At 47.8% G+C, this 21,556-nt stretch overlaps 1 protein-coding gene across 5 annotated transcripts in view; it reads left to right on the top strand.

Moving 5' to 3' along the window:
• The first annotated feature begins 1,719 nt into the window (after positions 1-1,719).
• SYNDIG1L (synapse differentiation inducing 1 like) overlaps positions 1,720-21,556 on the top strand; it is a 57,453-nt gene continuing 37,616 nt past the window's right edge. The window contains exons 1-3 of one of the 5 annotated variants that reach the window (XM_043516170.1): positions 7,395-7,627; positions 7,747-7,880; positions 16,721-16,800. The gene's annotated coding sequence lies outside the window, so the exon portion shown is untranslated. Of the gene's footprint in view, positions 1,872-3,157; positions 3,840-3,905; positions 4,079-7,310; positions 7,628-7,746; positions 7,881-16,720; positions 16,801-21,556 lie in introns of those variants that run through there. The other 4 variants (XM_038407574.1, XM_043516174.1, XM_043516171.1 and 1 more) reach the window with 4 other exon arrangements.

The following is a 21,556-nucleotide window of genomic DNA, read 5'->3' as shown; positions in this document are numbered from 1 at the left end:
CTGGGCTGGCTGTGGCAGTTATGAAAGTAAAAAAATTGCTTTAGCCCCAGCACCCCTTTCATTGCAAATTAAGAACTGACTCCTGCCCCACCTCCAAGAAGATGCAGGGGTGAAGAGCAATGCCCTGAAATGGCTCGGGTCCTTCTCAGACCCAGCCTAGTGGATTGTCATGGGCAACTGCCTTCCACCTCCAAAACCCTCATATGCAGAGCTACAATCTTAAGAGGAAGGAAGCCCAGCAGTGAGGAGCCATAGGAGAGCAAAAGACGGGCAGAGGCCTGCGGAAGGCTCCAAGCAGAAAGGCCTTGGTATGGTTGCTTGGAACAGAGCAGGGAATAACTCAAAGGAGCCCCAGACAAGCTGAGGGGAGAGACGGAAAAGAGCCTGGGAAGGCAGCGAGTGGGAGAAGGGTGCTTGAAGTTGGAGGAGAGCAGACAGACCCCTTAGGAAGGAGGGGCTGGGCCCACTTTCGGACTGGCCTGGGACAGAGTTCATATTTTGTTTGGTTTAGATTTGGATTCCCTTGAGAGGATGGACTGTTAGTAATAGTTTAGCTGGAGGGCCAAGTCACTGCAGCCAGTCACTGCTACATCTGGAGTAAGCTGAAGATTGTTGAGGGGAAACTGAGGCAGAGTGCTGCAATGCTAGGTCTTGCTATGAGGGAGTGCTCTGAGGTGGTGAGTCGTGTACAGGCACCCATCAGCATGCCAGGTGCTTCTAACATAAGACCAGTCCCTGCCCTAAAGAATGTACAGTCGTAAGGCCCCAGTCTTGCAAATTGCACCATGCAGGTAGGAAGTCAGTAGGGCTCTGGAGAAGTCCACTGGTCTGCACTTACTGAACAACTTGCAGGATCAGGACTTAACTGGCAAACTTGACAGACAAGGGGAACATGGACTACCCCAGGAATGGGAGAAGCTGGGAGTGTCGTAGGCTATGGAAATATAGTTGTGTCTTCTTTCTTCCGTCTCCCACTCTCTGTGGGGCTCCCTCCATACTCTTTCTGAGCGATCTCATCTGTTCACACAACTTTACCAATCTTCTTTACACTCATGAATCACAGATTTACCTTAATCACCTGTCTCACCCTGCCTTTCTGACATCCTCTGGTTGCCTCATGGTCACCTCAGCTTAATGGAACAAAACTGAGCTCCATGTCTTTCTGCCTAACCCCTTTCCCTTCCCTCCTTTCTTTGTCACTATGGAGCACGATCATCCTCTCTGTAATCCGGGCCGGCAATGTGGGGGTCAGCTTCAATTCCTCCCTGTCTCTTGCCTCATCCATCTAGGGTGTGTCCAAATTTTGACACTCCTTTCTCCACAGCATCTCTAAGATGAGGCTTTCTCTTTGTGCAAACAACCCAAATGCTTGTCCAGGACCTCAGCATCTCCCGCCTTGATTATTGTAACCTCCTCTCCTGCCTTCCTGACACTCACATTGTCCCCACGTTAGTCCATTCAAAATGCAGCTGCTAAGCTCATCTTCCTTGCTTGCCACTCTGACCTTTGTGCCGCCTTTATTAATCCCTCCACTGGCTCTCCCTTGCATCAAGTTTGAGCTTCTTCTCCTTACCTTCAAGGTCCTTCTCAACTTTGCCCCTCCCTCATTCCCTGATAATCTCTTACTGCATATCCCCACTCCTTCCGATCTGCTAACTATGCCAACTTTGACCATCTATTTTTCTGCCTCCTCCACAGCTGGCTTTGTGCTTTCTACCACATCAGATGCCTTTCATGAGGTGATAGACCACTACCTTCTCCTTCTTCCAGTTCACCTGCAGTCCCATCTCTGCTGCGATGCCTACAACACACAGGCCACCTCGCTGGTCAGAATGGCAGCTGGGGAAGCTGACGTGTATCTGTTAAAAATGGTATGTGTTTTTCTTCCTTCCCTTTATACATCCCTCCTCTTTCTGAGTGTAGGCTCTTTGTGGCTCTGTATATCTGTGGATAGTGCCTAGCACAATGTGGGTGCTACCACATATAAATGAACACCAATTGTGCAACTGCTTTTTGGTAGGCGCTGCGGCAGGAGTGCATCTTTAGGAATGATCTGGATGAGGTGAGAGAGAAGGCTTGACAGATATTTTTGGAAGAGGATTCCTGCAAGGAAAAGGCTGAAGGAGCAGGCCTCTAATATACCATAGCCTGCACTGCTAAGCGCTTTAAGGGATGTCAGGGCTAGGATAGTCAATCCACTGCTTTATTGGCAGCTGACATGAAGATAATATGATCAATGTAGCTCAAGCCAGCGAGTGAACAGGCTGCTGCTTTCTGAACGTGCCGCAAGGAGCGATGGAGAAGTCCCGCTGAGAGGGAATGACAATAATTGAACCTCATGGCCAGGTAGGCACATGTTGCTCTTGCAAGGTGATGACAAGATGCTGTAAATCAGGGCAAAGCCTGTGCAAACTGCACAACTGGGAAAACATAAAACACTTTGGTACCTTGCCCTCATAGTGCCTGGGGCTGACAGTGTCCTTGCAAACACCCAAAAAGCATGTCCAAAGCCTTGTGTGGTAAACGGTACATTTCCCAACTCCTGTCAATAATCAGGAGCCTGTGGAGCAGTTTGCACCCTCATATGCCTGCACCAGTGGGAGCAAACAGCGTCTGTAGCTTTCTTTTGGAAAAACCCACAACATGGCAAATGATAAGGGAATCCTAGAGATTAGACCTGGAAAAGTCCTGTCCGATCACTTCCTAGTCTATCCTCTGTGGCCAGTAGCAAGTCTCAAGTGTTGAGTCATTTTCCTCAGGTAAGCCCCTACCACATACTGGGGCACACTAAGTTCTGCAATCCTCACTGGCATCAGCAGGAACAGAGCACAGGATCTTCGGCCTCAAAGACAGTCATTCCCCTGTTGCTGGAGCTAAAAGTGAATCCTTAGTAGCTTCTGTAGTAGTATGGCTTATACCTTCCATGTGCTACAGTCAATAGAAGGCTATATGACTTTAGGCACTTGAGCAGGTTTAACATCCTGTCCAGTAAGGGTCCGTAGTGACCCAGGCAGACTAGCCAGTACAGTACACACTCTCTTTGCATAAGTGGGGTCTGAATGAGCTCTCCCCTGACATGCAGTGATGCACTGAGGGAAAAGACTTCAAGAGCAAACGTATTTGCACAGATATGCCTACTCTGCCTTGGAGCGCAGCATGATGGAGTTGCTTTGCCAAAATGACCAATTTGGGCTGGTTTGGGGTTATAAATCACTCTAGTATTTGAATGCAGGGGTAATGAAGTGTTGTTATCCTTATTTTATGAGCAAAGGGCAGCAGAACTATGCTTAGCATGCCCTGATTGATGGGGTTACCCTAAACTGAACCTCACTTGCTAATCAGGGGGAGGGGTGCCAAATCCCAATTAAGATGACAGTGGCTGGGTCAACTGTTTTTAGCTGGGGAGGAGGGGGGAGATGCTGTTGAAAGAGTTCTAGAGACCATTTGACCAGCTCCTTTCCAGTGTTTAAACGTTGAGCTAATTAGATTCAATTGCGAGTCTTTGTTTCTGGGTAGTGGTTCCTGGTGCTGTTCTCTCTGCTGAACAGGTCTAGAGGCTCCGTCTTAGACCTTGTGTGGGGATAATGTTTCAGCAAAAGAAAATACAGAAACTGCACTGGCAGTGAGGTTCTCCATCGCCTGCTGACATCACTGAGAGCTGAAATCACTCAGAGCTGGGTTAAGTGGTAGAACTTCAGAACATGAGGTTCAGTGAGTGGTGGTGGCCAGCAGTGGCAGAGAACGACAGCCAGAGCCATTCCTTGGGTACAGCGAATTGGGGCGACTGCCCAAGGCCCCGTGCTTTGGGGGCCCCCGCACTTTGATAAAATCATGAGGGGGTGAGGCGAGCGGGGTGAAGATGCGAATGGGGAGATGAGCGGCAGCGGGCAGGGGGGCAAGGAGGAGCCCTGATGGCAGATGTCAGCAGAGAGACAGGGGCAGCTGTGAGCCAGCTGCAGTGATAGCAGTAGTAGAGGCACGGATCAACAACCCATTGCCCTGCCCCCCGGGGTGGGAGATGAACTGCTGTGAACGCACCACCGAATGCTAGGTCTTCACTAACAAAGGATAGCCAACTGTGATCAGGGTGCAGCAGAGGGAGAAGGGTGGATTGCGTTAAGGGACATTCGTTTGTCAGACTTTCACACCACAAGGTGAGAAACAGGCAAAGGACACTGCCCATCGCACTGTGGATTGGGTGTTTGCCTGTGCTCACATGCTTTTGAATCACAGTTGTGGTGTTCTCCCAAATTAATGTTGGGTCCCCTTTTTAGCTTGTTAATAAAAGTTCTCTTTTGTTAAACACAGATTCAGTGCTTGTGAATGAGGAAGTATTGCCTCTTAAAGATGCCCAGAGGTGGTGTTAAATTTTCCCAGATTACTGGGTGGGGCAGGACCCGAGATGGTTCTATTTTGTATTGTAAAGAGGAACCCCTAGATATTGAACCCAGCCCTTGTTGCTGCCAACTCCACCTGGCAGAAGGGTTACATTTGTTTAGACAAAATTCATCCCTGAGCATACAGGAGTCACAGTTTAGACCAGCCATTGGGCACCAATTGTGACAATTCACAGAGTTGCACAGTTGTCCTTTATCCTGCACGTCAGAGCTGCACCTCCCCAATGGAGGCTCCCTGACTGGGATTTCTTTGACTTATTTTATAGCAAGCAGTGGCACTTTCTGCCTCCCTGTCTGCTGATGAATTTATCTGAGCAGCTACACTTGGGCAGCCTATAAACAACCGATGGTCTGGCTTTGAGGGGAGGGGGACTCTTGTATTAAGATCCTCCAGGGTGAAGGAGTGGGTGACTTAATAAATAGGTCTGTTCCCTCTCTAGCCACTGTGATTCTGTGAACTCATTTCAGTAATGGGGCAGTGAGCAATTCTGCTTTACATTCTGGTACATTCCCAATAATTAAAGCCTGTTTATTCCTTATCTGAACTGATAATGAAGGTGGACGTGACATTAGGCTGAATACTTGATCCTGGACCTCCTAGTATATTGCTTTGTCATCACTTTCCTTTTGAGGCTAAATTTTGTTGTCCCTTTAGGAAAGCGCTCCACCATGAGGAAAACAAATACATTTCCCATGTGTGTGCACAGATACTCACCTGGAATACTGGGTTCAGCTTTGGTCACCCTCTCTCAAAAAGGATACGGCAGAAATAAAAGGAGTTCAGATTAGAACAGAGGTACCCAAACAGTAGGATGCACCTCCTAGGAGAGGGCATGGAGGAATGTTCAGGGAGGCATGGCTGAGACCCAGGCCAGCCCCCATGGGGGAGCGGGTAGGGAGCGCCATCCAGCTCCACTCCCAGCCTCGGCCCGGGCTGCTGGCCCTGTGCCCAGGGTTCCACTCTCGGCCTCAATCCCATCCCAGCTGTGGCCCCAGCCTCAGCCCCCCTATCCCTCTCTACATCCCCCCTCCACCCCCAAGCCATGTCCCCACTCCTGACCCCAGCTCTGGGGGGGTGGGGTCATGAACAGGGGTAAGGGGGGGCATGACCCTGAAAAGTTTAGGAACCACTGGACTAGAGGGATGATGGTCATTAGAGGGCTTGGGCCAGATTTACAAAGGTATTCAGGCACCTAAAGATGCAGATAGGTCCAGTGGTGAGCTGGAGCCAGTTCGCACCGGTTCGCTAGAACCGGTTGTTAAATTTAGAAGCCCTTTTAGAACCAGTTGTTCTGCGAGGGACAACCAGTTCTAAAAGGGCTTCTAAATTTAACCGGCCAAAAGTGGCACCTTAGGCACCGACTCCATGGGTGCTCCAGCCCTGGAGCACCCCGGGGGAAAATTTGGTGGGTGCAGAGCACCCACCGGCAGCTCCCCGCCCCACCCCTGGCCCCAGTTCACCTCTGCTCCGCCTCCGCCTCTGCCTCCTCCCCTGAACGTGCCGCCCCGCTCTGCTTCTCTGCCCCCTCCAGGCTTCCCGCAAATCAGCTGTTCACGCGGGAAGGTGGGGCAGGTGGAGAAGCAAGCAGCAGCTTCCTGCTCAGGCCCAGGGAGGTGGAGGGTGAGCTCTGGCGGGGGGGGCACGAGGAGGGCTGCCTGCGCCGCAGCAGGTAACCCGGGGGTGGAGTGTGCAGGGGAACCGCTCCCTGCCCCAGCTCACCTCCACCACCCTCAGCCTGAGTGGGAAGCTGCGGCCTGCTTCTCAGCCCTCCCTGGCTTCCCGCCGAATAGCTGATTTGCGGGAAGCTGGCAGGGGAGCAGAGAAGCAGAGGGGGCAGCGCGTCAGGGGAGGAAGTGACGCGGAGGTGAGGTGAGCTGGGGCCGGGCGCGGGGTGGGGACCTGCCAGTGGGTGCTCTGCACCCACCAAATTTTCCCCGTGGGTGCTCCAGCCCCAGAGCACCCAGGGAGTCGGTGCCTAAGGTGCCACTTTTGATGTGATCAGTGGGGGAGTGGCCTCTCCCCCTGCTCCCCCGCAGCTATGCTCCCCCGCCCCTAGGAGCCAGAGGGACCTGCCGGATGCTTCCTGGGAACTGCCCCAGGTAAGCACCGCCAGGACTCCCCACCTCGCCCCCCGGCAGGTGCCTCTGGCTCTTTGGGATGGGGTGGGCACCCACTACAGTGGCCCACGAGCCCCTCCTGCCTGGTTCTGGGGGCAGTCAGGGGACAGGGGAGGGGGTGGATGGGGCAGGGGTCCTGGGTGGGCATCAAGTAATGTGGGGGGGGTTGGATGGGGCAGGAGTCCCGGGGGGGTGGGGGTGGGGAAAGACCCCCCTGGGGTGAGGCGGGAACCTGTTGTTAAACTTCTGGCAGCTCATCACTGGATAGGTCCCTAGTGATATTTTCAAAAACATCTAAACAGATTAGGTGCCTAACTCCGATTGAAATCAATCTGCTTTTGAAAATTCCACCAGGCACTTATCTGCATTTTAAGGCACCTAAATACCTTTGAAAATCTGGCTCCTGTATTTTAAGTTTGGCTGTACTTGTCATGCCAATAATGCTTTTGAACCTGGGTGATTATGAAAGACTGTCATGACCTCGTGCATGTGGGAGCTAGGGTTATGTGGCTGTGGGAACAGTGGGGGGAAGAGAAACTGTGAAGCTATGTGTTTCTTTTAGCAAGTGTAAGGTGCTCAGATATTCTGTAAAGAGCCTGGTATGAACGCCCACGCAGTTGCAAATTGTGTGCATGTCATCGGGTAACTGGCCCTTTAAGGGAAATGGGGTTAGACTCACCTGTGCCATAATTAACTGCATCCCAGCCTGAGGGAGCAGGATTAATGGGGTCAGCATGGAGAACAACATCTGGGCCTAATTAAAAAAATAAAATGGCCTGAAAGAGAACATGAGGAGGCCCTGTGGGAGTGACCCTGCAGGAGCAGGTTAGGTTTGGTTCCTGTGAGAGGCCCTGAGATAGAGCCTATAAAAGAAGCAGGGAGGGCCCTGGGAGAAGATGTTGGTGTTCAGGGGGAGATAAGGCCATGAGAATCCTGTCAGGAGGAAAAGAACCTCCAGGGAGAAGCCTCCAGGAGAGCTCTCAGCTAAAAGGAGCAAAGATGAGCCCTGGGGGAACAGGGGTGGAGAGCAGTGAATTGTTGATTGAGAGAGGGACTCCAGAGAAGGCTTCCAGAGAGTCAGCTCTCTACAACTGACCTGGAAGGACTTCAAGGTAACCCTGATGGGACAAGAGCTGAGAGCCTAAAAGGCAGGCTGAATAAGAGCCCAAGAAGGGTGGAAATGTGATGTGTTTAGAGGTTTTGTTCATTTGGACTTTTCTTACCCTGAAAGGTGACTGACCAGGCTGGAGAGCGATGGCATGGAAGATGTAGATTTTAGCAGAACCAGCACAGCAGGAATAAGGGTTGCTAGAGGAGAAGGACCCCAACAGTGCCATGCTCTGAAGCCAGAGGTTTATTCTGGTGGTAAGTTCTCTATCACAGTGCCTACATCAGGGGTCTGGTTTTTTTTTTTTTGTTTTTTTTTTTAAATTGAGCCCTCTCTGTGGGTTTTAAATAACACAAGGGCTTGATTATGAACTGGCCTATGTGCCCTGACAGTGAAGTGAGGGGGCTACCTGCACTGTGGGCCACAAAGTGATGGGAAAGGCAGCCTCCATGATGCTGCTAACTCACCTTCCCATGCAGGTGGGTTGGGCTAGGCATAGGCAGGCAAGGAAGGGGAATGATAGAACCTTGGCATTGGGGGAAATAAGCTGCTCTGGGGAAAAGGCCTGGTGCAGTTTGTTTCCCCTTCTGGGAAACAGGGGCTGAGTTGTGACTGGCTAAGCACTGCCTCTTACTCTGGGCAGATTGCAAGAGATCCATCTCTCCCTAGATGCTTAAAATAAACTGTGGGCAGGTGTCATAAACGTACAGCTAAGGGTAACATAAAATCCCCCCTTTACCTGTAAAGGGTTAATCAGTTCCATTAACCTAGTTGGCACCTGACTAGAAGGACCAATGGGGAAAGAAGATACTTTCAAATCTGGTGTGGGGAGGTTTGTGTGGTTTTGTGTCTTTGCTCTAGAGAGAGAGAGAGACAGACAGATACCAAGCAAGTAATCCAGCTCCTGCTGAATGATACATCTACACTTGCAGAAATAGTAAGTAATAGCAAGGAAATGCGTTAGAGTATCTTTTGTTTTAGCTTGTGAATTTTCCCTATGCTAAGAGGAAGGTTCATTCCTGTTTTTTTTTGTAACTTTAAAGTTTTTTGCCTAGAGGGGAATCCTCTGTTTTAAATCTTATTACCCTGTAAAATTATCTTCCATCCTGATTTTACAGAAGTGTTTCTTTTTTACTTTTTCTTTATTATAAAAGTTCTGTTTTTAAGAATCTGATTGGGGGTTTTTAGTGTCCTTAAAAACCCAAGGGTCTGGTCTGTGCTCACCTTGTTTACTCTCAAGCCTCCCCAGGAAAGGGGGTGAAGGGCTTTGGGGGATATCTTGGGGAAACAGGAACTCCAAGTGGCCCTCTTCCTAAATTTTTGTCTAACTCACTTGGTGGTGGCAGCGATACCATTCCAAGGACAAGGAAGAATTTGTGCTGTGAGGAAGTTTTTAACCTAAACTGGTAGAGATAAGCTTAGGGGGTCTTTCATGTGGGTCCCCACATCTGTACCCTAGAGTTCAGAGTGGGGAGGGAAACTTGACAGCAGGTTAGGTGGTTTCAGGAGAAAAGTGATGCTGTTTGTAATGATGGATTTGATGCCTTGGTTGGCATTAGAAATGCATCCATGGGTTAAGGAGATCTAGAGGGATTATAAAACATTTTTTTTACTTTCCAGTTTGCATCTTCTCAGATGGCTCTAAAATAACTTCTTTGGTTGATTCTGGCAAAGTCCATCCAAACTATTACCTTTTGCCCTGCACATTTGCATTTTGGAGAACTGAAATACTTTCCTGTTTGCAAATGATTTTTATTCTGAGGTTGCGCCAGCTATTGATATAGCTACAATCCATAGCCACAAGAATGGGCTGAAAGTTCAAACAGCTGAATAGACTTCATGCATTGCTTGCTGTTGCAGCTGAATATCTAAAGGAAAACAAACTCATTGGCTGAGTCTCCTTAGAATAATCCCCCAACGATAGCCTCTGATTAGAAAAGAATTTCTGAGTTGGTCTGAAGGAAGCGTGGTACCACAGGGTTGCAGATGATATTATTGGCATCTGTCTAACACTATTGTTATCCTGGGGGTTATATGACCCTGGTTCCTTAGTGAGGCCTGTAGTGATTATATTTTTATCAGTTTGTCCCCAGGGGATCTTGCCTCCAGTCTTGTAAGAATCCTTCTGTTAATCCAACCCTCTCAAGGTATGTCAGCGGTTGAAGTGAGCAACAAGATTTCCACTATGGATTTCACGCAGCACATCAGTGCTATTGGCAACAGTACTTGGTCCTTAGCAGGGAGAGGTGCTGTTCTTGATGTGCTACGGTTACTGTAGAGATGGCACTTCCATGATAAGCCATTGGAAATAGAGGCTTATCTCTTTTGGAAAGATTACCCTTCAGGCTGCATTTTTCTCCTGCTTGTTCTCAGCCCAAAAGTGGTGTCTTGTGAAGTTGGATTAAAAATTGGCTTGGCTGGTTTTTGAGTTCTTCAAAAAAGAGGAAAGTGTCTTCAGCACCACAGACGTTTTCCAGACGCTGCTTTTCCTCCCTGTCCTTGAAACAGTAACTCCAGTGAGTTCCTTGCCAGCTCCATTTTCCTCACTGACGCTAAGCGCCTTAGTCCTGTTTGAAGCAATGTGGTTTATAAATAACAGAATAATCTGACAGTAGCACCCGGAGCACACTCGCCATGTTACTGGCCTTTGCAAGGCACGAGCACCAGAGAATACAGTGCGCTGAGCTTGTGAGAGCTGGGTGGGCTTGGTGAATCTCCTGCCCCATGCTTGCGGGCGCTCAGTAATCCTACGAGCACAGTCAGCATTGCTTCACTCTCCACAGGATCTTCTCCCACATGGCTCAGGGCCAGAGCCCCTCGTGGGGAATTTAATGAAGACCAGGACTGAGCCCTTAGTGTTGTTTGTTAAGTTCACAATGGCCTTGACAAGTCCTCGTGGAGCACTGCCTGGGGAGAGACTGCAGCCTTCTCTGTGCCCGTGAGTGTGACCTTGTGCCCTGACTGGTACCTCGTTTGTGGCTCCCTTTCCTGAGGGTGCCAAACAGCAACTCACTAAAGAAGGCTCTAAGCCCAGTTGTCTTTGTTTGCAGTGAAGGAATGTACTAGTGCCAGTGGTACAGAAATGGGGGGGAATACTCAAGGACAGGTGAAATCACTCATCCCGCAGCCTACAGGAGTCCTCTAGACAGCACTGTTAGGCTGCCACAGAGTTTAGCTACTATTAACCTCCTATGAGGGGAAATAGTCATTTGTCCCTCAGCCTGAAACTGCATATCTGGCCCCCTGGCATCTCAGTGTGTCCCAGTTATGTTTGCCAGACAGTGGCTGAACCGTCTTCCACCTTTTTTCCCTGGGATTCCCTCCAACCTCCCAAGCCTTTTCCCACAGTGGTTGTTGCCCAACAGTTATTTCCATGCCACTGCTTTTCATCCCTCTTCTATCTAATCTGAGTGCTGAATCCTTGGAGGGGGTTACCAGTCAGTGCATGTGGTTTCTGGAGCACTGAGCTCTCTGCATTCCAGCCCCCTAACTGACAGAAAGCAACAGCAGAAAAAGCTGATGAACTCAGTGGCCCTGATTTTGTCACTCACACAGTAATTGCTGTGGCTCACATCCAGGCTAATGTTGTACTGTACTTAGAGTCACAGGGCTAGAAGGGTCCACAAGGGTTATCTAATCTAACCCCCTGCCAAGATGCAGGATTTGTTGTGTCTAAACCATCCAAGACAGGCTTCTTTTGAAAACCTGAAGGAAAGTAGGAGACTAAATAAAATCCTACATACTTAACCATGTTCTAGATGGTGCAGTTGATCTAAGCAAAGGATACAGATCTGGGTTGTTTAATCCTTGACTGAATCCTGGCACAGAGAGATGGTAGCCAGGCCTTGGGGTGGGGAAAAGTTAGGGAAGAGCTTGATGAATGGTTTGAGAGGTGCAAGCTATGAGCTGCAGGGACTTGGTCTGTAACAGAGAAAATCAATGCTATCCCAGCGGGAAGCTACAGATCTACTCTTCTCCTCTCTCCCTGACTTTTTCCTCCTTTTTATCCTGCCTCTTCCTCTTTTGCCTTCTGTTTTCTTTCTCTCTTCCTTCCTCCCTTTCTATTTCTTCTGCTCTCCCAACCTCCTCCCACAGGGAGAGAGCTCAGGATAACTTTGATTCACAGGATAGCCACCAGGCTGAGCACAGTGGAACGGGTGTGGGGAAACCATGAAGGCCTGATGGGTCACAGGCTGCCAGAGTGAACATGAGACAGGCCATAGGCTTGAAGGTTGGGGAAGTTGGACTCTGGTCATAGGCTTATTGTGATGGAATTGAGAGTATCTGAAGACTTGTAGGGGGAACTCTAAGTGGTTTACAATTTACCAAGTGTTGTGGTGGGTTGTCCATCACTGACCATTTTTTAAATCAAATTGGATCCTTTTGAAAAGATATGCTCTAGGAATCATTTTTGGGGAAGTTCTCTGGACTGTGTTGCATAGGAAGTCAGACTATATGGTCACAGTGGTCCCTTCTGGTCTTGGACTCTGGTGTTGGAGGGATTGTGGGTTCATTGGAAAGGAATACAAGATCTTTCCATAGAGGATCGTGGATGGGTACTGTGATCTTGTCAGAAGAGATCGAGAATGGGATTGCAGAGTCTAGAAAATGAGTGTGGTTTGACACTTGTGGGTTGGGTACTGGAAGAATGGCCTATCTATGGGTGTCTGGCCTCAGTTTATAGTTTTTGTCCCTCTAAAAGACACAGTATGCTCTGGGGAAGGCAGCCTCAGAGCCCATGTCATTTGAATTCACTGTCCATCTGTGGATTTGTGTGGCTCTTTTCTGCATTCCCTCCTGTTTGCCAATGAGGATGATTATTGGTTGAGTGCTGCTGATGTGTTTGGTGCTGAACAGAACAGAACTGAGATAGGTCTTGCCCCCAGGGACTTTGTCAAGCCAGGACCAAGATACCAACTTCCACGTATTCACAGGGTGCCAGAATTCTGTGCTGAAAGGAAAACAATGAGCAGCACTTGTGCCAAGAATCGTCCTCCAATGCTAATTGCTGTTACTTCAAACCCAAATACTGCCGGGATCGCTTGCCTCCCTGAGATGACTCGTGTCTCAGATGTGACAGTTCAGCCTTTTTCTAGTTATTCAAGAGAATAATAATGCTTAAAATGTGTGGTGGGGGATGGGTTCCTATTCATGCTTGCTGAGCTGAATTTGCCTAAACTTTCCCCAAAACATTTCCCTGGGGTCTGACACCAGGTGTGAAATGTTTCCAGTTTTGAAAGTTAGAAGTCACTGGCTACAGGCGTTTGTGATGACAACATGGTCTGAGTTTTACCTGTGGCAATGCTGGATGTCAAATCGAGGCTGAGAACTGGGCAGACACCAGACATGTGGGGTGACTATCTTGGGCATTTGCTTTCCTCCAGGAAATAATACTTTCGAAGCCAGAAGAAGAATGCACATCCTTCTTACCTAAAACACAAAGGGCTTTGTACAGAGGCCTGAAGGCGAAACATGCATCCCTTGGTAAGATGGGGACTTTGTGGGGCAGAATGCAGGCTCTGGGAGCACCCATGTAGACCCCGTTGCCCTTGCTGTCAGCTGTGAAGTGGGTAAGATCCCTGTGGAGCTCATGTAGCTGCCACTTGATATCTTATTCCTCATCCTGCTGCTTGTCTTGCATCTCAGGCTTCACCACTGTTGTAAAGCTTCATTTCCAGAGACTTGCCTCCTGCCGATAGCTGAGTTAGGAGCTCCCCAGGGCTCTGTCTCTCAGACTCTAAAGAAGATTTATTCAGCTATTAGGCAGCGGGGGACCTGCTTTCAGGTAGGGAGGGCAGCTGCAGGTTGTCCCAGTCTCAGGTGGGGTCAGACAAATTTGTGCACACAAGGAGCTGGACGAAGAGCACATGCACAAGGGAGGGGAGTGCCTTTATCAGTGTGGAGAACTACCCCACTCAATAGTGCAGATTAGGCCATGGTGTTCTGGGGCACCTCATGGCCAGGAAAATACCAACAAACTGGAGGGAATACAGAAAAAGAGCTGCACAAATTAGTAAGGAATAGAAATACTGCAGAACAGATCACTTGAGGAATTGAAAAGATGCAGGTCACAAGTTCAAAGCCAGCTCAGGTAGACAGAAGCTTCCTCTTAGTCATCTTTTCTCTAAACATAGTAGTCTTTATATTGTTCCTACTTTCCAGACCTCTAGGGGCCAGTCAGCACAAATCTAAGTTAATGGAGGGCCCTGATTGAACACCCCTGCAGTCAGTGCCATCGCTTTCATTGCCCTTCTTGGGGCATCAGAAGTGAACAGGTTATTCCAGGTGAAGGCATACCATTGATAGTCCAAGACAAAAATGTCATTAAAATGGAGTGAAGGGGGAGAGTATCTATCTGTAATTTAGGGTCAAATATGTTAAAGGACTGTTGTAATTATCCCAACCCCAGACGTGTTAAACCCGGGAAATTCACAGTTAAAGTTAAACTTAAAAGAAATCCAAACATGTTAAGGTACAGATATGCACAATGAGGACATCCAAACAATCTTGACTCTCCCTGCTATAGGCTCTTCTAGCTTCTCATATAGTTAAAGCTCACTGCAATCCTCTGCATGGGTACACGGAAATTTTTTTTATTTAATGGTCATTTTTCCCTAGTTATTCTTCATCATTTTAAGTTTCTCCTTCAGCAAAAATTTCAACTCTGCCCTGCAGAGATGTCACGGAAATACCACATGATTATGATTAAGGCATGTTAGTGTTTGTGGAGCCAGATCAGAACAAACTGGTTTTTTTCATCATATTTGGGTTTAGTTTTTGTTTTCCTGGTTTTCCCCCTTCATGGAGTCATTACACGTGTTTTTTTTTTTTCTAATTTTAGATAATATAAATAAATAATGTTTTTGTACATAAACACTAAATAAGAAACCCAAAGAGAATGTTGCCATGTAATATTTCTAACAATTTGAAGATGTGAAGTACCAACCATGCACCATTTAAAAAATGTTAACTTTTATGGCCAGATTCACTTGTGCATTCTGGCTCCTTTACCCCACTTTAGAACAGCAGAAAGCAGCCAGAGAATGCAGGCCAGCTAGAATGGGTTTACTGCTGCTTCTGCTAGAGCAATGCAAAACGGCCAGCATGTACACTGCAGGTTTCCCCTTCCCTCTTGTCGTCCAAATTCCCCTTGTCTGTTGCACTCCCTTTGTGCACATGCCCACCCTAACATTCCCACTATTACTGGCACTTCCCTACACTTTCCTGTGTGCATATCCATGTGCGCATATCCCTGAGTGCACGTGCGTGCACACACACACCATTTCCACTTTCCTCCTATATTGGAAGGAAATTACATTATATTACATCTCCTATATTCCCCTTGTCAAGGATCCACAGGATTTGTCCTATGCCCCAGCTTTTAAACAGTCCCTTGGAGGAACCCCTTCAGTGTGCCAGGCTCCTAAGTGGTCCCATTCTCCTTAAGGGTAGACTGTGAGACCTCAACATCTCCAAGACTGAGCCTCTGGGCTCCAGCGCTCATGTTTCACACCATGAGCTCTGTTCAGTGGGTCGAATTGAGACACTCCTGTTCAGAGACTTGTATCTCGGCAAGTATTTGCAATGACACCAGGCAGCCTTTTTAAAACCGAGTAAGGTATGTTTGAACCGGAATACTGCATTTGGAAGTTGTTGGTTAGCATAGAGAAGCAAAGGTAAAGACAGTTCAGACTGGCCAGTCTCCTGGCTCTACCCAGACAAGCTGCTATAGAATCAATTTTGGCTCTGTCTCTCTCAGTCCCAGGTGAGTGCTCTTGTGTCTCTCCCAAAGACCAGCTCTTATCCCAGCATCCTTTCACCTCTTGGTCCATTGTCTTCCTCCAGCAGACTTATGCCGAGTTTCCCGTGAGTCAATTCAGTCTTTGGGATTCTCTGTCTTTCTGGATCCTCCACTGAGATGGGTAGGTTTCAGCCAACCCCCTCCTGTCTAGATGTGGTGCAATGCATGGCCTTTGAAAGATATTTAAGATTGATTGGTCTTTTGTGTGCTGCTGTTTTTCATAACTGAATATTTATCTGCCACAAAGACTTGCTCCTCCATCTCCCATTGTTCTTGATGGGACTGAAGCCACAGCAGCCCTCAGGAAGACAGTGGCCCCCTATGCTATTGGTAGCAGAGGCACTTGGTCTCGTTGACAAGGAGAGAGAGCCTTCTCAAAATGGCTGCTGTGGCTTCAGTCCCATAGAACAATGGGAGATGGGGTGTATTTTGAAAGGAGGCAGTTCTTCGTGGAATTCTCTGTAGGAAAATATTGTATCCTTCAGCCTCTGCAGGAGGAGACATTTTTCATTATGAAGAATAATTGGGTGAAACGACCATTAATCCCCAAAGAGAAATATTCAAATGTAGCATATATACAAAATTTTAGTGAGTTTTAACTTTAGTTAGTTTGGGCAGTCTATGTTGTTGAGAGTATTGGGGGCAAAATAAATTCTGACACTGGGTACTACATGTCAACTCAACCCTCTACCTACAGAATCATTGCTGATGCCTCCATAAGAATGGCAATGTAATATTTTTGCTGCTATTCTCTGTCCCTTTCTCAGTACCACCATGTTTGCTCTTTTGGCCATTCCTGTGCATTAAACAGATTGGTTTCACTATATTGTCTACAATGACACCCAGGTCTCTTTTCCCCTGAAAGGTTAAAATTAATCTAGAATTCACTGGAGTATACAAATAGTTCAGATTATTTCTCCCAGTGTGCATCATCTTGCAATTGTCCATACTGAATGCCATCTCCCATCATACTGCTCAATTAACTGTAATTGGTTCCTCTGTTCCCTACAGTCTTCTCTGCACTTGACTAACCCGGTGATTTCTTTTTTTTAATCAGCTTCAAATATTGACTTCAACATTCCTCCACCCACTCCCCAATCTATAATAAATGCATAAAATCTGGCCACTTATTTTGATGCCTAAGTAGATGCTGAGCTCTTTAGCAAATCAGGCTCTTTCTGATGTGGTCTGGGCTCAGATTAATATAGCTGCCTGAGTCTGTGCTTTTCCCAAAAGACTTTACATCCTCTTGAGTCTGATGTCATTCCTCTTCCTTTTATCTTTTCTCTTTCCTAGCCTAATCAGATGCCTTGAGGACATCCTGCAGCAGAATCCTCATCTGAAAAACCTTCCAGTTTATCTTGGACCCTTGTATGGTGGGTTTTTTTGTGTTTACTGGCACTAAACCCTTGACCTGAAATAACCACTTGTTACTGTTTGCTGAGAGTTCAGGTATCTCATTTAACGTGATCAGGTTTTTGGCTGCCAGTAATGAAATGTTAACAGATTTGTCCTGGCATAGTTTGTTGCTTTGTCTGTTAGATGAAGAATGCAAAGCACAGGACATCGTGGCAATGGTGCTTCTAATGTCTGACGTACCATTTACCATCTCCTTCCAATGCAGAGTAACCCCAGAACAAAAGCATGACTCTTTTATTCATGTAGTTTGTACATAGTAAGTTTGTTTTTAAACAGGGGCATTGTTTGAGTGGTCAATGGCTACACTTGATATGTCCATTGGTGTATAACGGTGGTTTCAAACGTCTTTTTTTTTTTTTTTTCCTGGCAACCTAGTTGAAGAAAATTGATGCCCAAAACCCAGGGGAGCTGGGGATGAGGGGTTTGGGGGAAGGGGGCTCAGGGCTGGGGCAGATGGTTGGGGTGTCAGGTTGAGGGCTGCGGGGGGGGTTGGGGTGCAGGAGTGGGCTTGGTTTGGTGGGGGGCTCAGGGCTGGGGCAGGGGGTTGGGGTGCAGGAGGCAGTCAGGGCTCTGGGCTGGGGATGAAGGCTCTGGGGTGGGACCTGGATGATTGGTTTGGGGTGCAGAAGGGGCTCCAGGTTTGGGTGGGGCTCAGAGTTGGGTCAGGGAATAGGGGTGCAGGGTTGGGGGTGGGCTTACCTCAGGTGGCTCCTGGTCAGCAGTGCAGCAAGGGTGCTAAGACCGGCTCCCTGCCTGTCCTGACACCACAGACCATGCGGCGCCTTGGGAGCAGCCAGCAGCAGGTCCAGCGTCTAGGCCCAGAGGCATGCCAATTGGAGTGCCGGTGCTTGGGGCAGGGGCAGCGTGCAGAGCCCCATGGCACGCATGCCCCTGCCCCCCACCTAGGAGCTGCACCTGCTGCTGGCCACTTCCGGGGGGCACAGCACAGTGTCAGAACACGTAGGGACTAGCCTGCCTTAGCTGGGCAGCCCTGCTGATGGGACTTTTAACAGCCCGATCGGCAGTGCTGACCAGAGCTGTCGCGACCTAGTGTCTTACATTCTGTGACCCAGAGTTTGAAAACTACTGGTATATAATCTAATGAGATCTCATTTCCTCTAACTGCAAGCGTCCTTGCCAGAGTCTCCTTGCTGCTCAAGCTGAGATCAGGGGACCACTTATTCCCCCTTTTTTGCTAATGGGCCCATTTCATTCATCCCATTAAACGTATAAATATCCACAGTGAGGCTCAGCAGAGCAAGAGACTTTGCACATTATTGTTTCAATCCTTTCTAAATTCCTCTTTTGTTCCTTGCATAAAAAATGTTTCTGTATTGTATGTGGTTCCTCCCCTTCTCCCCCCCCCCAACTTTTATTAGGTCATCCAGTCCTTCTGCATGTAGCCCCCTTAGTGACTGGACCACAAGTTTCCATGTGCTTTTCCCCTTAAAGCTGCATGCTGGCATGCATTCATAAAAGTTATCAGATCATCATGGTGTTAAGCTGTTTTTACACACCCTCTCACACACGACTCTAGCAAAGAGACATCCTGGGTCAGTCTTTTTGATTCAGGATGTTAATGTCATCTTATCCTCATCAAAGCAGGGGACACAGAGCTGCAGCTCTGCTCCTAAGTAGTATCTGTAGAAGTTTGGGGGGGCTAATACCCCACCCTGTCTGGGTAATTACAGTGCCTGCATTTTAATCCGGTGACTGTGTGTGGCCCATATGAACGGCAGAGCGGCTCCATTGAATTGGCGAAAGCAGCTTGTGGGGATTTTGATGGGGCTGCTGTGGCAGAGACTATTATACTTTGCAAAAAGAAAAGGAGTACTTGTGGCACCTTAGACTAACAAATTTATTAGAGCATAAGCTTTCGTGAGCTACAGCTCACTTCTTCGGATGCATTTGGTGGAAAATACAGAGGAGAGATTGTGTGTGTGTGTGTGTGTGTGTGTGTGTGTGTGTGTGTGTGTGTAAAATATATAATCAGAGAACATGAAACAATGGGTTTATTATACACACTGTAAAGAGAGTGATCACTTAAGATGAGCCATCACCAGCAGCGGGGGGGGGGGGGGGAGGGAGGAGGAAAACCTTTCATGGTGACAAGCAAGGTAGGCTATTTCCAGCAGTTAACAAGAATATCTGATGGACTACAAGCTGTCAGGAACAGTATCCCCGATAATGTCACGGCTAACCTGGTGGCTGAACTTTGACTTTGTCCTCACCCATAACTATTTCACATTTGGGGACAATGTATACCTTCAAATCAGCAGCACTGCGATGGGTACCCGCATGGCCCCACAGTATGCCAACATTTTTTATGGCTGAATTAGAACAACGCTTCCTCAGCTCTCGTCCCCTAATGCCCCTACTCTACTTGCGCTACATTGATGACATCTTCATCATCTGGACCCATGGAAAAGAAGCTCTTGAGGAATTCCACCATGATTTCAACAATTTCCATCCCACCATCAACCTCAACCTAGACCAGTCCACACAAGAGATCCACTTCCTGGACACTACAGTGCTAATAAGCGATGGTCACATTAAACACCACCCTATATTGGAAACCTACTGTCCACTATTCCTACCTACATGCCTCTAGCTTTCATCCAGATCATACCACACGATCCATTGTCTACAGCCAAGCTCTACGATATAACCGCATTTGCTCCAACCCCTCAGACAGAGACAAACACAAGATCTCTATCATGCATTCCTACAACTACAATACCCACCTGCTGAAGTGAAGAAACAGATTGACAGAGCCAGAAGAGTACCCAGAAGTCACCTACTACAGGACAGGCCCAACAAAGAAAACAGAACGCCACTAGCCATCACCTTCAGCCCCCAACTAAAACCTCTCCAATGCATCCTCAAGGATCTACAACCTATTCTGAAGGACGACCATCACTCTCACAGATCTTGGGAGACAGGCCAGTCCTTGCTTACAGACAGCCCCCCAATCTGAAGCAAATACTCACCAGCAACCACACAACAGAACCACTAACCCAGGAACCTATCCTTGCAACAAAGCCCGTTGCCAACTCTGCCCACATCTATACAGGGGACACCATCATAGGGCCTAATCACATCAGCCACACTATCAGAGGCTCGTTCACCTGCACATCTACCAATGTGATGTGTGCCAGCAATGCCCCTCTGCCATGTACATTGGTCAAACTGGACAGTCTCTACATAAAAGAATAAATGGACACAAATCAGACGTCAAGAATTATAACATTCAAAAGCCATTTGGAGAACACTTCAATCTCTCTGGTCACTCGATCACAGACCTAAGAGTGGCTATCCTTCAACAAAAAAGCTTCAAAAACAGACTCCAACAAGAGACTGCTGAATTGGAATTAACTTGCAAACTGGATACAATTAACTTAGGCTTGAATAGAGACTGGGAATGGATGAGTCATTACACAAAGTAAAACTATTTCCCCATGGTATTGCCCCCCCCCCCACTGTTCCTCAGATATTCTTGTTAACTGCTGGAAATAGCCTACCTTGCTTGTCACCATGAAAGGTTTTCCTCCTCTTCCCCCCCCCCCCCCGATGCCCCGCTGCTGGTGATGGCTTATCTTAAGTGATCACTCTCCTTACAGTGTGTATGATAAACCCATTGTTTCATGTTCTCTGTGTGTGTGTATATAAATCTCCCCTCTGTTTTTTCCACCAAATGCATCTGATGAAGTGAGCTGTAGCTCACGAAAGCTTATGCTCTAATAAATTTGTTAGTCTCTAAGGTGCCACAAGTATTCCTTTTCTTTTTGCGAATACAGACTAACACGGCTGCTACTCTGAAACCTATTATACTTTGGTAATATTGCTGTTTTGATTACCCATCCATCTAGTCCTTTTAGCGTGCATTTCATCAGTTTAATCATAATGTAAATTCAAATTGGTTTGACAGGAATTAGCAAGCTGTATATCAAAGTATTTCATCTGCCTGGTGACCTTTTCTGTGGGGCTCTCCGGTGATTTGGGCAGTGGGGTTTTGCTGAGTATAGTAAGAGCTCACTTTTATGGTAATTTACTGTCAGACCCCAGAGTCCTTTAAACTTCTGTTTTTCTGGAAAAGGTTTGTAAGAGCTCTTCCCAAGACCTTGCCATATAAGCCAACGGGTTGTTCTAGTATAACAAGACTTTGTCCCTTACAGGCCCTCTCTGTTTACCTTTAATCAGCACAAGTTGGCTGAACCTTGCTGCAAGTGGCTTGATAACCAAGGCAAACAGGGTGCCCACACTCCTGTCTCCAGCCATGTGCCAGCTGAAACTGTGCCCATAGATTCTAGCTGCTCCTGGTGATGTGTAGTCAGAATCCTTATCTAGGATTTTCACCGAGCTAACGCATTTGGCACCAAACCTCATTGCTCCTAGGGCTGCAAAAGGAGAGTTCCATCACCTTCTCCTTGTTTTATTGTTACCCTGCATTTTGGTTCAGCCAACTATAGGTTGGAGGTCTGCCACCAATTCTGAATTTGGATCCAGGTTTGGATTACAAACTTACCCCCAAATCCAGGGGTGTCTATATGTAGGAGTTTGCTTTAAGCCCATCTGAGGTTTGCTCTTAAGAATCCTCTACCAACACTGCCTGGTGCTGGGTGGGATCTGGCCAGGGGGAACCATTCTATTTGGGGGTGTTGCTTTGTTATTAGTAGCAACTCTAGGCTCTGGCGAGATTCCCTAGAAGGTAGC

This window comes from Dermochelys coriacea, chromosome 6 (assembly GCF_009764565.3).
Source record: "Dermochelys coriacea isolate rDerCor1 chromosome 6, rDerCor1.pri.v4, whole genome shotgun sequence".
Classification (NCBI taxonomy): Eukaryota; Metazoa; Chordata; order Testudines; family Dermochelyidae; genus Dermochelys; species Dermochelys coriacea.
The sequence above is the reverse complement of the archived record's forward strand: the minus strand, read 5'-3'. Positions and strand labels throughout refer to the sequence as shown.